Source organism: Alligator mississippiensis, chromosome 4 (assembly GCF_030867095.1).
Source record: "Alligator mississippiensis isolate rAllMis1 chromosome 4, rAllMis1, whole genome shotgun sequence".
In the NCBI taxonomy this organism is placed as follows: Eukaryota; Metazoa; Chordata; order Crocodylia; family Alligatoridae; genus Alligator; species Alligator mississippiensis.
Genome location: NC_081827.1, coordinates 246,446,717 through 246,462,615, shown reverse-complemented (window position 1 = coordinate 246,462,615; position 15,899 = coordinate 246,446,717). Strand labels below are relative to the sequence as shown.

The following is a 15,899-nucleotide window of genomic DNA, read 5'->3' as shown; positions in this document are numbered from 1 at the left end:
ATACCGTCGTCTGACACTGTTGCTTGACTTTTCCAAGATGAGCCTGTCTCTGGAGATGGCCCGACTCAACCAAGCACTTAGCGCCTTTGCTAAATTTATCCTGGGAAGTACTTCACACCCTCGATCCCTGCCTCAGGAGGGCTCGGCACATCTCCCGATTCCAGCCGCAGGGTCGTGCAGCTGTTGGTTGCTCAAAGGCGATGCCTTCTCTTGCTCAAGAACAACAATCAATCGGACAAACGTTGCGCTCAGATAGACAAGGGTAAATATGGCACAAAAAACCCTGATATGACAGAGGGAGTAAATGTGGAGAAACAGGCACCAACGCGCTTGAAGAGGAGAAGCTGCTTAGTGCACTTACTATCTCGACAAGTCTCACTGCATTTACAAAAACTGAGCAACGATGTTTGTAATTCGACTCATGCGAATCAAGGAAATAGCTGTTATTTTTATGACGGGAATTTTCGTTCTCAGGCACTTCGTTAAAACCAGATGCAGCGCAACTTTTGACAAAGGCTTTGGCAGAGTCGAATTGGACCATATACTGATATACATTCCTAGGACTTGGTCCTCTTCTCACATATATTAGTGTAAAACAGGAGTAAATGTACTACGCTCAATGGAGCTCCCGCAACGTAGACCCAGTGAAGTGGGAAGCGAGCCCCCATAGCTTGGGACAATCTCTTTAGCCATTTTTAATGAGTAATGTAGGGTATTTTAGGACCTTAAAAATGGCTGAAGTCATCTGTAAGCTCTTCATTACTGCCAGTGAACATTAACTTCTGCCAGAGAGGTTTCTAATGATTACTCACTGTACACCGCAGCGTTTGGTGGCTGTATCGTATGAGCAGCTTTTCTTAAGACAACCATAAAGGTAAAAAAAAAAAAAGAAACGCTTTAGGCCTCTTTTAATACGTGTTTACTCAACAACCCAGAACAGCATTGAAAAGCAGTGTTCGAGTCCGGCACACAGCACGTTAAAGGTTCCCCAACATGTTTTATTGCTAAGCCTTTCTTTGCTTGATCCAATTTTTTATAAAAATCCCTCTTTTAGACTAAATGAAATAAATTCTTACGTTTCCTGGAGGAATCGTTTGTGTGCCCTTCATTCTGAGTCCCATTTTTAGGCCTTGGTAAGTTGAGAGTGTGACTTCACTACCAACGTATAATGTATATAAATGTGAGAGCTATTCGTATTGGAAATACCATGGCAAGAAAGGCCCTGCTTGAAATTGCTTCTGGAGATAACTGGGGGGAAAAAAAACCAGGGTGATCCCAGGGCAGGCCCCATGCTTTGGTCTTTACTCAATCAAATTGCAACTGAAGACAAATCCTCAGCCCAGGACTCCAGGATCTAATCCATTATTAGCACTTTCCTCACATAGGGTCCCAAGGAAAGCAAATGAAAATTGTGTGCATGAAACAGCTGCAGGGTCAGGTGCAATCCAGAGTCTACTAGCTGGGTGTCGGGGAGTGCCCAATTAGGCTCTCAATGTAACCACTAAGGGGCATATAGCAGCACACACAACACAACTATACCTCTAAAGGTTGATAGTAGCACCTATATATTTTATTTAATCTGGAGGGTTTTTACAGTTCTATTATTGTCGGGTCTTTTCCTTGAGCTCTTTCCCATTCGATCTCCCGGAGAAAAAAAAAATAGCCGCAGCTATTGATTAAATCACAATTTTCAATGGCTGGTGATTGAGTTATACGATACCACCTGCGGAAAGCCATCAGCCACAATTGAAATGAAGGGTGGAATTAGTGCTCTTTGTTGCAGACAGTTTGGATGTTGAGTATTTGACTGAACTAAATGGGGAATTGAACAAAGCAGAATGAATTGATTAGAAGGCGCTACAGAAAGCACAGGAAAAACAAAATCACAAAAACACACAGTTAACTAATTCACCCCGAAATTAGAGATGGGACCAGCCAATAAACAACAAGAGGAAATTTCCTTTTATAGCACTCTCCAGCCCAGGACTAACAAGTCTGACTCAGTTTGTGTCACACACAGATTTTTCTGCCAGGCAAAGGGAAGGACGTTTCTTGGTGGAGCAGGATCTTTTTTCCAGCAGGGAAGTTACTTAGAAATGCAACATAAATCTCAGGCTGCTTGCCCAAAAGTGCACATCCTCCTCCCAAAAAGGAGAGTAAAACTGTAGCAGAGGTCCAATTCTGGCACAAAGACAGGCTGATCAGCTCGGTTAGCGTGGGAACAAACCCAAAGTCAAATTCATTCCTGGTATAAGACCACCTTCACCTGCCATTGCAGGGTCCCGTGCTATCCCAGCCCCTCGGTTCACCTATGAGCACCTCAAGGGCCTCCACTTCCCTGCACCTGGGAACGCCAGGCCAAATTTTGGTGCCGTCTCCTTGCATTTGCTTCACCTAGATATTAGCACTACATTTTCACTGTTACCTATCTGTGGCCTTTCCAGCAATACTGACGGAGGTGCCGGGCATTTTACATCGAGCTAAAGGAGAGGACATTTAAACTGCACAAGCACTTCCCTTTCCATTTCAGAACTTCGTGATCTTAAAGGTTTTTCCTTTTAAGCTCCCTACAGGTAGGATTTCAGAAAGAGAAGGCAGGATCTAACAAAGACCAGAAAAGGATATAACCACAGGGTTTTTCAGGGGTTTTTTAAAGTTGCAATAGTGTCTTAAATACTTACTGCCTCAGCATCACTGGTGTGTCATAGTCAAATTCATGCCCCGGGGAAATCCTGTTGTAACCTGAGGGAAAGACCAGAAAAAGTGGTTAGTCTGGTGATGACATACGATGCTACACCTCTGCAGGACGAAGCAGACATTAGCAAAGAACTTTTACCTAAAAAAAATCTCATTTACAAAAAAAAAAAGATCTTGTATTTTACATTTCAGGCAACAGAGCAGGGCAAATACTGCAGTAATATTTCCACTGACATTTAGGTTTAAAAACATGATTGGACTCCACTCCATTTTTTGCATTTGTTTTCTACAAACATGCCGGCCAGCATATGCAGTAGAAGGGTTGCAAGTCTGTGGAAAAGCCATTTTTTGCAAGAAAAGACTATGTTTGCTATTATAGGGAGCCATGATCATGGTATCTGAATAGCCCCCGCCAGAACATGCTTCTGCCAGAGGAGACATGAGATAAGAAGTGCTGCTATCCCCATTTTACAGATGAGGAACTGAGGCAGGGAGTTATTAAGTGATCTGAGAAAGCCTGTAGGGGCCTGTTGACAATAAGCGACCAATAATATTTACTGTTATTTATTTCTGTTATTTAGCTTTAGGGCTCAGAGGCTTTATCTAAGTGGGATCCCCTTTGCCCTTGGCACTGAAGAAGACAGTAAATGACAGTCTCTGCCCCACCCGGCACAGTTCAAACAAAAAGAGGCTGAGGAGATAAACAGGAGGGTGAGGAAGATGATGAAGGGAAGGAAAATTATAGGACATTTGGCACATTTTAGCAGTATGAAGTTAGCCACGTGGAACGCCTTCTGATGCCCTTACCACACCGAACAATACTTTGTTGGACAAAGTGTCCCACTGAACACAGTAGGATTTCCCTAAATCTGGAGTAAACCATACAACCCCCAGGCTCGAGCCGGCTCATGGAAGAGTTGCATCTGGCCCACAGGGACTCGGGCTGGTGACCGGGAGTCGGGAAGTGGGGCTGGCATAAGATGCAGCCTGGAAAGGTAGCAGAACCTGGCCCTGGACATTTCTTGCTCACTTCCAACTTCTGATTAGCCGTCCTGCAGAAAAGACCCTAAAGTCGAAGGATCTTAGATAAAGTTCTCAAAGAAACAGGAAAAAAACCCCACAGTCATAATAATCAGAGCACCAGATAACCTGGGAATAACCAGGGAGCGGCAATGACCGAAGAGCCAGTCGCTCTGCCCACCACGAGACCGGAAGCAATTGTTGCCCACAAGAAGCTTCGTGTGCCACGTTGGCATAATCCAGAAACTGCTCTCAAGCCCTTTCTGCAACACTTTAAACCCATAATACACAAACACTTAAACGCCCTTCCTTTTTCCAGCTCCATCGGCATCCTCACGTAGCAGAAACCGTACGAGAGGGCATCTCCATGTGCTTCCAGCCTTGGCTAGATCCCAAAGCCTTCAGGGCCTGGAGGAATCACACGAGACGGTCTTGCTCTTTGACACCCTGGCAGCACTGGAGCTGCTGCGAGTCCCCTGTCCACAGCTGCCCTAGGAATCATGGATCCAGTTCAAAAGGGAAGGGACGATGTGCAATAACGCAGGCAGAGGCTACGACACTTTTCTGAAGGCCAGGAAAGGAGGACAATGTGCATCCTTTTGGCCCCTTCACCAAAGACCTCCCCATCTCTTTCTCCCACCACCTGCAATCTAACCCCAACCTGCACAGATCCTGGGATGCTTTCAGGCACGGACAACAGTCCACTTGCCGGTTCATCAGACCACGGATGCTCAACCCCCAGCCTGCAGGCTAGATCCAGCCCCCCAGGCTGTGTCATCCAGGTGCACACTACATGGGGAACATGGAGCAGCAAAGACCTCAATCCCGGTGCACAGGGGCCTGGCAGGGGTGGCACAGGGCCCTGGAGCCTGATCCCAGCTGGGCAGGTAGAGCAACGGTGCCAACCGTACGCCCAGTGCACGCCTGCGTGACACATGCCATCCTGGCTAGCACTCCAGGGGCATCCTAGCCTACAGCCTAATTTGCTATAGCTTGAAGTAAGCAGCCAAGCCTGCGTAGCTAGGGCTGTGACAGGTTCCTGTGACCTACGGATCAGGCCCAGAGAAGGACGTGCGCCACAGGTCACCTGTGGATTACACACTTCTCCCAAGGTTCAGAAACAGATCAAATGCCACCGAGGGCAGGACATCACCCTACAGAAAACTGCCCAAAGGAGAGGCAGCTCAGGTCTAATGGGCTGGAAGTCAACGGACTGGGTTCATCTCCCATCTCCACCACTACCTCGTTCTAGGACTATAGGCAACTTGTTTGCCCCTTACCCCTGGTTTCCTTTCTGCAAAAACAGGGTATTTATTACTGCGCACCTTTGTGAAACACTGTGCAAGCAAGGGAAACCAGGGTCAGACTTGATGACAGGGGGTCGGACTCAGTCATCTAATAGGTCCCTTCCGACCCTAAAAAAAAATCTATGAAATCTACGGAAAAAAAGCCCTGTAAGCATCTTAATGACCACGAACGGTTAATATTAGACTAGAATCGACCTAGATCCCTCATCACTTTGGCATCTGCTTACCTTTCAATGACAAAAGCACTTTATCCTCACATCTCCCAGAGTGCTAGCTCCGTTTTGCGAATGGAAAGCCAAGGAAGAAAATGGATCAAATGCCTGACCCAAGGTCACACTGAAAGACTGTGTCTAAGTCAAAAACTGAACCCAGATCTGCTGAAACTAAAGCTATTCCCCTAGCCGCTACCCCCCTTCATTCCCTTCAATGACTTAAAAGCTCAATTTAGAGCCAGTGAAGTTACAGGCATACACACTTAATACTGAGCCAAAAAGTTTACATTTGCTGGCTGTGATATTTTCTGCTACAACCTCCATGACATTTAAACACAGAGCTGTGGGTTTTAATCTGCAGTGAAAAAAGCCCCATGTCATGTTTGGGCTACTACAGCAAACCACAAGAAGATACGGTAACAATGTCAACATTTCCTTTTCCAAATTCATCCGTCTCTGAAACCGTTCGGTGCTCTGCTCACAGCCCTACCACAGATCCCCCACGCTTGCCACTTCTTTGCATAGCAAGAAATTACGGAAGAGCCAAAAAACCAGTCACAGCTCATCAACAGCCGTGATCCCACGCAGTACTTCGGTGCGAGTGAAGGGACAGCATGCGGATGCACGCAGAGCTGGAAGGAAAACAGGAGAGCTAGCATGGTTCAAAGATGCACAGCCAACTTCTTGAGCTACAGCACCGGTTCCCAACCCGTGAGTCATGACACCAAGTGGGGTTGCAACATCAGCGGATGGGGTCGCGATAAACGTGCCCCCTAAGATTTCTGCACCCACAGCGGGGTGCGGGGCTGCAGTTGGGCCGGACCAGCTGCAGCCCAGTGCGTGCAACCCATTGTAGGAGGACATGTCGCACCACTGTGGCCACCAAGGTGAGGCACAGCAGTGGCGGTAGCACAGAGCTGTGCCCACGCTGCTGCCGGGTAAGCAGGGGGCATCTCAGCTTGGCAGTCACGGCGGCGCGTGGCACTCCCTTCCTCCCGCACCAGGTCCTGCCCTCCCCAGGGGCAGGACAGCAGGGCAGGGAGCCCCAAGCCTGCAGCGGGCAGCTCACAACCATCCCCGTCCCCCATGGGCTCCACTTCAGCTGTGCTGCCCACAGTGGAGGGGACGGGGCAGGGGGAAGTCGGGCTCTGCACCGTGCTCCGGCCGCAGCAACCGCCACCTCCTGTGGGTGAAAGCCAGGGCTTGGGCACTGCTGGAGGGGTCAGGGGGCTGTGCACCCTGGCCCTGGGGCACCTGGGTGGGATAGGGGGCTGTGGGTGGGGAATGAGGGGTACCCAGAGGCATGGGGAGCTGTGGGTTGGGGGTGAGGGGCCATACTAAGGAAATGGGGTCATACATGGGGTCACGCTGAGGAACCACTGATCTACGCTAAAGTTTTGTAGATCACCGTCTACACTAAGTTTCATTGCATGGTTTTGTTCGTGGGATTGTACTCATTCGTCCTGGCGTGGCTCGCCAAAGTGGGGTTTTGGGAATCGGAAAACATCCCAACTGCAGAGGCAAGGTGCTAATAGATAATAACTGAAATGGGCCACTAATTTAAAGCAAACTGAGTTTGGACTGTGAATAAGATCTCAGTCCTGAGGTCTAAACTTTGATGTATTGTACACATGGTCAATACTTAGGAATAACACACTAGTTGGAGAAAGAAGACACAAGTAATGCATCTCATCCCGGTTTTGAGGATTCGGGGCTCTTATTCAGCTGCAAGGGTGAGTAAGGAAGGACTAAGGATTTCTCCACATCCTTCGCTGCCATGCAAGGGCCTGCCACAGTTGCAGCCCAAGTGCTTCAGCTGATGCTCGGTCCCCGTGAAGAGTGGGGCAGGAAGTAAATCGACCGGGGAGGAGAGTACATATAACCATAACTCACCCCCCAGCCGATGGAGCTAGATGTCACGCACCAGATATGAAAAGGATGGACGCTCCCAACTAGACGTGGATGTCACTAATTACTTTTCCCACCCAGTTGAGCCAGGAAGCCCAGAAACGAACATCTCCAAGGCATAATTCTTTCTGACGCTCTCCCCAGCAACAGCTATGTCCTGGCACTTGCTATAAGCTAACATGCAAAAAAGGCACAGACTAAACCAGAACGACGATTCAAAGATGATCTGAAAAACAATTAAGATGCTTACATTTAAAAAAAAAAAAATCTTTGAGAGTACCAAAATCCAAACATACCCTGGAAGCAAAGTCTATTCCTTTATGAACTTTTCCACGTCTCTCATGAATTTGATGGACGCCCTTGCATAAAACATGAGATAAGAGCAGGCTTGTTTTCTACCCTGCATATCTGAGATGGTATCTTAGATACCAGTGAAAGCCTGAAGGCAGGTCTTGGCTCCTGATCCCTTTCTTTTAAACATTTTTGGAAAGTTAAAGATGCCTTTGACAGAACTGATGAGAAATGGGGAGTTATCTGTGTCACTCTGGGTACTGTGCCAAACCATCTGGAGAGGCCGTCATATTTAAAAAAAAAACCCTTCTGCTTGCTACTGATTAGGCAGCCGAATTAAAACTGATGAAGTGATTGAACAGGATCCAAGGCTGTTTATCTGCTCATAAATCACCCCCGCGCACTTGTTCGGCCAGTATGGATTTCGTGAGCAAGGGGAGAACCCTCCTCTTCGGCAAACTGATTATTGCAGCAATTAAAATATCAATGAAGCAAACGTTTTGGGGAGAGAAAAAGAGGGAGAGAGAGAGGGAGAGATGTCAGGAGCTCCCGGAGAAATAAATCCATGAAATATGAATTCAAGCAGGTTCCCAATTAAAAAATAAAAGGCAGGTTTTGAAAACAGCTACTGGTAGAGCGCTAATTTGTGTAGTTGTGGGGGTTTTTTTGGAGGGGGGGTAAGCGTGTGATGTTGGAAGAATCAAATCCTTGGGAGCGAGAGGCACAAATTAACTAGCTGGACACGCCAGAGGAGATTAGAAGGGAAGGTTGATACATATTTTATGAATGCAAGGGAATAAAAAATACAGATATAAAAGAGATGTCCTGTCAAACCAGACAGGGTGTTAATCGCTAATGTAGGTGGCAATAAGAACTGCAGTTTCCATAGCTATTAATGTAAACTGAAAATTGGTAGCAGACTGCAGCAAAGGAAAATAAATCACACTTTGCTCACTTTGAAAATACACGTGTCAAATAACTCTTGGCATGCCCACCCTTCCCTCCCGGCAGCACCCTCTCCCTGGCAGCCAGCGCCACATCCAGGGAGTCAGCGCAGCATCCTACAACTCCCAGATGAGCAGAGCAGTGACATCATCTCTTCCTATTAATCTCTCCATGACCGGAGCAGAGGAAACCCACAACTTTTCTCTTTATCGTATGCACAAGCTGGGAGATGGTTTTCCGATCCTGAGAAACGATCTAGCATGGGAAGAGGGGAGGGGGAAGAGGGGTGATGAGAGGGGCAAGCGGCCAAGTGATGCATCCCAGCTGGGATCCGGGACGATGCTCCGCAGTTCCGATCTCCTCCGGCCAAGTTACATACAGGAAGCATGAGCACATCGGGGGCACAAGGAAATATGCTCTCGACAATAAATAAGGCTTGAATGTATTACCACGCTGCCGCTGAGGGCCCTGCTGTGAAGACCTTAGTCATGTTACTCGGAGGGGTCAATGCTGAATGGAAAGCGAGCAGTTCTGGACAGGCACCTGGCTGGGGTCGTCTGACCCCAGCGCTCTTTCCTGCATCAGACTCGATGATCTGTTAAGGTCCCTTCCCACCCTAGCATCGACGTGTGCAGGTGCAAAACGGTCTGCACGCTCTGTATCAGCGCATAAAGCTGCGGAAAAAGCAAGGAGGGGTTGGGAGGAAGGCCTCTATGTCACCCCCGTGCAGGCTTGGCAGCTGTCACGGCATGGAGGAGCTGGGCAGGGGAAAGGGAAAAGGCCAGGATGAGGCCAGCGGGGTGGTGGTGCAGGGATGGGTTAATAGCCACCAGCGCTGGAAAGGTGCACCAGCCACGGGACAGCGCAGACTCCGCTCTCAAACTCCGGGGCTCAGCAAGGGAGGCGGGGGGAAGACAAGCCGAGAGACTGAGAACTCCCCATCCATCCACGTTTTTTCCGGCAGTGGTGGGAAAATGAGAATTTGCTCCCAGTGGCTATTTAAAAAGGGCTCTTCCAAAGACCCTCAGTCTTAGGACCTGGAAACTATTGGGTCTCTCCTGTTCTGCGTCTCTAATACTACTGCCCCTCCCGTGGCTCTGATGGAAGAGGATCCATAAGAGCTAGCTTATATTTCCTTATTTCCACTGACACATGCAGCAAGAAAAACCTTTAACAAATACTGCTGCTAACCTGAATATTGCCATTTCTGTGATGCAACAAGACATATTGGTGAAACAAACTGATAATTGATATAGATATATCTAGTTAGTCAACTACTATGGGACGCAGCAAGGTAAAAGGCGTTACAGAAATGCAGTATTTTGTATAGATTGCATGTCTATATACATATTAAAATTTTTCTGGACAGCTGATAAAACCCTGAAATCCAAAGAAACCTCCTTCCCTCGTTGAGAAAAGACAAGCTGCTGCCTCAATCACTTCCATCTCTGCCTTTCAAACTCCATCAAGTGGTATAACTTTCAGGAACAACATCTCATCTGATTTTTTTTCCAGGCTGCCTATCAGGAATGAGGCAGTAAGTAAACATTTGAAAAGTATTCCTCTGAGAGCAAAGGTTTAGATTTGAGTCACAGGAGCCATTGAAATGAAAAATTGCTTCTGTGTATTGGGGCAGTACTTTACCCCTCTGAAAACTTTATAAAAAAAAAGAATAAATGAAGATAATCGCTTTACAAGGCGCAGCCCGTATGGAAATTCATTATTTTCTTTCTTCTTAACTTCAAGATAGTTCTGAAAGTGAGAATAGGAGTCACTAGAAAATATATATATATATATATATATATATACAGAAGATGTATTTCCTTGCTCCTGACTCGATTAGGTACAGTTAAAAACCTCTATCATGTTCTTGAGCTAAAATGGAATTCCTGCTAATGACAATGAGAGATAGGCAGGAGAGAGAAAGGTACAATAAAGCCCTAAATGATCAAGTGTACCTAGACCAAAAGTGTTGATTAAATATTTTATGGAACCACTCTCTTCTCAATGAATAACCCTCCCTAGAGCACCTTTCACTGGAGGCTCTCAAAAGACTCAGCTCAGATTAGTTTGCCCGGCATAAGAGGTACAGTCTGCAAGAAGCATCGTTCCCATTGTGCAAACTGAAAACTCGGCCGCAGAGAATTCAGGTGACCGGCACAAGATTGCATGGGAAGTTGGTAGTAAAACAAGGAACAAAAGGTAGGAATGGGAGCCCCCAGCCCCTCTCCTTTTCCACTCGGCCTCCCAGGAGACGCACGTTACCCTGCAAGCACCACTTCCAGTAGTGTGCATTTCCTATAGAGCCACCACTATAGAACTGCACTCTCTCAGATCTGGGAGTGCAGATAATACATGAAAGAGAAAAAAAAAATCGACAGACAGACAGAGACAGCAACTGACTTAGGACAACATTAAAGGCAGGATTTTGCTTTCAACTGGTGTTGAGAAACTCCAACTTCATCGGATTTACACTCGAGATCAAAATCTGATCCTAAAAAGGTCTAAATTAAGCCAACAGCTGCTCGAAAATTGTTTTCCTTTATAGCTGTCATTCATCCCTGTATTTGGCTTGATTGCATGCTATAAGTACGGCAGGCACCTGAGAGCGCTGCATAATGCTCCGCACGGTATAGGCTGCTATACTGAGACAAAGCAATATGACTTGTAGACTCAGACGGGAGGCTCACGTGAGGCTCCAAGTTCTCCGTAACAAACTGGCTAATTACCATAGGTGACTGCCTGGGTTAAGGACACGGCGACAGCTTTAATTCATTAATTGTCTCTGCCTTTGGCAATTCTAAACAGAGCCGTTGGGGGCACCTCCTCTCCGGCCCCTTCGCGCACACTCGCGACTCCTATTCACATGAAAGATGTGAGTCTTCCAGCAGCTGAGAGGGAGGAAGAATTTCGTCAGCCAAAGAAAATGCATCTCACTCCACAATGAAGCCCGCTGTACAATTCAGCCCCCTTAACTGAAGAGCGCAATTCAGAATAACTGAGCTCAGGGGAAGTGAACCTTATGGGAACAAAGGTAGCAATTTGTATACTTTTTTTTTTTTTTTAATTTAAACCGAGTCCATGATATACTGAGTAGAAATGGCTGGACATTTGCCAACAAAACCCCTCTGCTTTCGGTCCGAAAATACTGATTTGTGAATACCAAAGCATTTCACAGAGCTTCCACTGAACACAGGGAAAGGGTAGGGGAAATCTGGCCTGCCATCAGCTTTCCAGCAGAAACCTAGCTGGTTTCCTGCCAGCTAGCCTGGTGGGCTGCTCGAAGCTCGCCCGTCATGCAGGCAGTCCATGGGCTGGGATCCCATGACTTCCATGGTCCCTGCTACACAGCCACATGCCAGGAACCTCAGGGGATTTCGGCGCTCCACTGCGAGAAGTCCAGCAGCTCCAGATCAAGTCAGGCTTAACCAAGAGCCAGCTGCACTAAATCAAGATGAAGTTTCCCAGGCCTTCTGGCCTCCTTGCTCTTCAGGAGACGCCTTCCCCGGTGCCGGAGGGGAGCCCACTGTTCCCCTTAGGAAGGAAGAAATGGAGTGAACAGAAACATCTGATTTTCTGAATTTTTTTTTTTATTATTTCCTTTCCATAGCCACATTTCATGACTTCTGGGTTCTGCTCAGAATTGGAATAACATTGTCCCTCAAAGGCCAGAATTTCTAGAGTAGTTTGATCTACTCCACCAGCGACTTACTGGCTGCGGCATTACAACAGGAGAGGAAGAAGAGCATCAAACACCTCTGGTGGCATGCACTTCCTCAGGCCCAGACGCCCATATGAGTATACTTCCCTGGGCCTGATTCCCTGCTGCCCGGCCCTTCGCACAGACCATGGCAGGAAAGTTTAGTGAGTGATGCACACAAAATATGGGGCAACACTGGCCTGGGCCCAAAATTTGAGTACGGTTGCTCCGGGACTGGTGTGAACAGGGGCAGAACTTGGCTAGACAGCACGCAATGGAGACCGTGTAGTGGGAATTCAAAGAAGCTTACCCTTGCAATAAAAATGAAGCATCCATTTATGTGCCCAAACTGTTGTCCAAACCTACTCATTTAGTGCAACTCAGCAGCCTTCATAGGTTTCATAGATGTTAGGGCTGGAAGGGACCTTGCAAAATCATCCGGTGCAGCCCCCTGCCCCAGGGGCTGGAAGTCAGCTGGGGTCAAATGATGCCTCGATCTGCCACTGGAGTCAGTGGTGAAAGTCCCACTGCTTTCCCAGGCAGCACTGAGCAGTACGGAGAGCCGAGCCATGCACCTTGATTCCACGATACTTTATTTTGTCCAAGATCACACACAGTCAACCGCAGCCTTAGCACCAGAGGCCAGCTCCCAGGCTTGTGCTTCAACTGCTTGACCACATCTCCTCTCCTGGCTAGAGCTTCGATCCTTTTAGAGGGGAGCAGGGACAACAAGACTGATCGGGGCCCAGCAACGCTGAACAGCAATACATAATTCATTTTCAGCACAGTCTGAAGCACAAAACAGTATCACTCGCATTAAAACCCAAGTCCAAAACAATGTCCCCGCAACTGTCCAAGTTTACAGTCCCGCAAGGTAAAGTAGTTAAGCGCCAAAAAAGACGTGGCCCAGGACACCTCACCCTCCCTGACGTGAACAGTCCCACGGAAACCTGCTTTGAATTCCCACTACACGGACAGCTTCCTTCTCTGGCACGCCTCCTTGGCCTTCTTCCTCCCATTTTTCTTAGAAGTTTGTTTGCGGATGATTTATTTCCCAAAAAATGTAGGTTCTCGTCACAAAAAAAAAAAAACCCTCTGAGTTTGGCCGGATACAATGATGGTGTTATAATGTCTGCTCTGAGGAGGGCTCGCTTTCTTTCTGCCAGCTCCTTTCTCTCTTTCTGAGTTATGGGGCTGAGATCTTGGGAAAATAGCTTCAAGCCTTCAGAGTCAATATCCTCCAGTCTTTTTTTTTTTTCAAGAAGCTTTCATGATCCTCTGCTTGTCCTAAGAGAGGACCTGATATAATCATTATCATTGACAGCCTTGATTTTCTTACATTAGCAGGCCTTGTAGGGACACAGAATCCCTGTTCAGTGCAAGTGTGACTCAATTAGACATCGCTAAAAAAAAATGGATATTTTTTTGTTCCCAGGGAAGGTCTATGTGCGAATACTATTTCTATTACAATGGTTCCCCGAGACCCCAATTCAAAAGCAGGGCTCCAGTGGGTGAAGCATCAGATAAAACACATGGTAAAAACAGCACCAACCACAAAGAGGATGTGGTCAAAAGGAGGCAGAGATATTAAGGTCATAGAGGGAGGCAAGAAAGGAGTTCAGCCCAGCTTTCCTGGGTCTCAAGACAGTGATTTTGGGGTCAATTTTCCCTCCCATGAATCTCTGCTGAGAACCCAGTTGCTCGTCTTCCCTGCTCCCATTTCCAAGACATTGATGACTGGTTTTCCTACTCCTACCTCTCATTTTGCTGAAACGTCATCTTATTCATCTTGACACACAATTGTGGACAGGAATCTACTGGACGAAACAAAATCAGTCCACGCCGTGCTCTTCATGCAGGTTTGGCACACTTGAAAAATTAAGGGGGCCATCCTTCTCTCAGCTACTCGTATGCAACAACCATAGCACACCCGTCGTGTGCAACCTGGGACGACCACCGACCCTAAATGATGTGCTGAATTATTTTAAAAAATATGTTTCTTGTCTGGTGAGGACACCAGAGAGTAATTAGAAAGTTCTTACTCAATTCCTTCCTGCTGCCGTTACAAAGCCAGCAACTACGAATCCTTTACAATCCCCCCACGCTGGGCTTTGTGGAAAAAAATACCAAACGCAACACAATGAGATACAAGCACCGATCTTGGAAATAGGGGTTTTTTTCCTCCCAGAAATGTGAAGATTTTTTAGGCTCAGCTACAAAATCTCTTTAGGTCAATCTAGTCAAGTAAGAACCATAAATCCTACGGATTTACAGAGTGAGGGACAGATTTAGATCAGCGTGGCTGTTTGTAAAGAAAAAAACATCAAAAATAGAAAACAGAATTCAAAAGCAACCCAAGAACGACGGGAGCGGGTCTGAGAAGTCATCGGCGCCCCCATCCCAGCAGATGCGCACAGCTAATGCTTGTTCAGTTCAGCGAGCCGAAGTGGAGGGATGGTGAATCGACCAAATCTTGACCAGCCAAAATGCAATAAGGAGAAACTAAGGAAAGGCTTCTTTTTTGTGATTGATGAAGTGCTCTTTTCAGCCACAGGACCGGAGCAGACAGAGGGATTAACCCATGGTGTCCGTCCAGAAAGAGGACTAAAGGAATTGAGGTCTTGGAAAGAATATTTCAAGCCAAGCTGGAAGGGAGGCCAGTTCCCATCCTGAAAAACTTTTCCTATTTTGCGCTGGGATGGACTAAACCCCCTACAAGGGTTTTTATAACAAAGCTGGAAGAATACATACATGCAGCCCAGAGTAGCTAGTGGTTAGAGCACTAGATGGAGGAAGCAGATTCTTGCTCTACTTGATGAGATTGGGGACTTGACCCTGGGGAGTGTGGGACCACTACCACTAATGACCGCTCACGGGTCTCTTCTCTCCCCCTCTCACTCCAAAGAAAGGAGGAGTTCGAAATCATATTCATAGACATTAAGGCCAGAAGGGACCATAAGATCATCTCATCTGACCTTCTCACGGACTGCAGACCTTCACACGTTCACAGGGCTTAGATCAGCCAATACACTGTATATTATGTCATGCACAACTTAACATACGATATATATTATGCCGACAGTGCAGCACAGGCTTGCTGATCTACCTCTAAGTGTTCGGGGAGAAAAACTGCTCTTAAGTCATGGCCCAACCCTACTGGCATCATCTTAATGGGCCACTACTTAACACCTCACCTCCTGACGTGATACAAGGGGTAACACAGATCTTCCTCATTCTGTTTCCCCCCCAACAGAGATGAGTTGCTTTGGAAAATGCTCTTCCAAAATGCCAGCTGCTGCTAATTTGGATTTACCTTCTTCAGCCTCTTTGGCTTCTCTATATGCTTGATTCTTTATTGCTTGGGTTGCCTCTGGCTCTGTATCCTGCACAGTCACAAAATACTCTAATGAGACTTTTCAGCTTATCGACACAAGGCTTCTTTACAAGACGTAAAGAAGATCACAAAGCAGGCTGAACCCCCGCTTGGGTTGCAGGGCATGGAGCAGGTCTCCCGTACAAACAACTCAAAATTGCAGCTGTGGAGGGTCAATGGGAAATGCGGACGAACCTGAAGAAGAGGAAAAGCCTCAGAAAGCAGGTTGATAAGGATGCGTGTGAAACACGATGATGCACACCCAAAGAAAACGGCCAGATTCTGCAAAAGTTTTCACGTTTTCATCGGAGGGGGGAAAAAAACCACAAACCCAGATTCTTTTTGGCTTGACGAAAGGTTTTCAAGTGAAATTCCTCAGTTCTCCACTGCTGAAATTTGGGAAGCTGGCAATGGAAATATGAAACCCCGGAAGAGCAATTGCTTTG

General features: G+C 47.1%; 1 protein-coding gene across 5 annotated transcripts in view; it reads right to left on the bottom strand.

The window, feature by feature from the left end:
• SEMA5B (semaphorin 5B) overlaps positions 1–15,899 on the bottom strand; it is a 336,437-nt gene that overhangs the window by 231,619 nt on the left and 88,919 nt on the right. For all 5 annotated transcript variants that reach the window (XM_059727480.1, XM_019480389.2, XM_019480390.2 and 2 more), the window contains exon 2: positions 2,682–2,742. The gene's annotated coding sequence lies outside the window, so the exon portion shown is untranslated. The remainder of the gene's footprint in view (positions 1–2,681; positions 2,743–15,899) is intronic.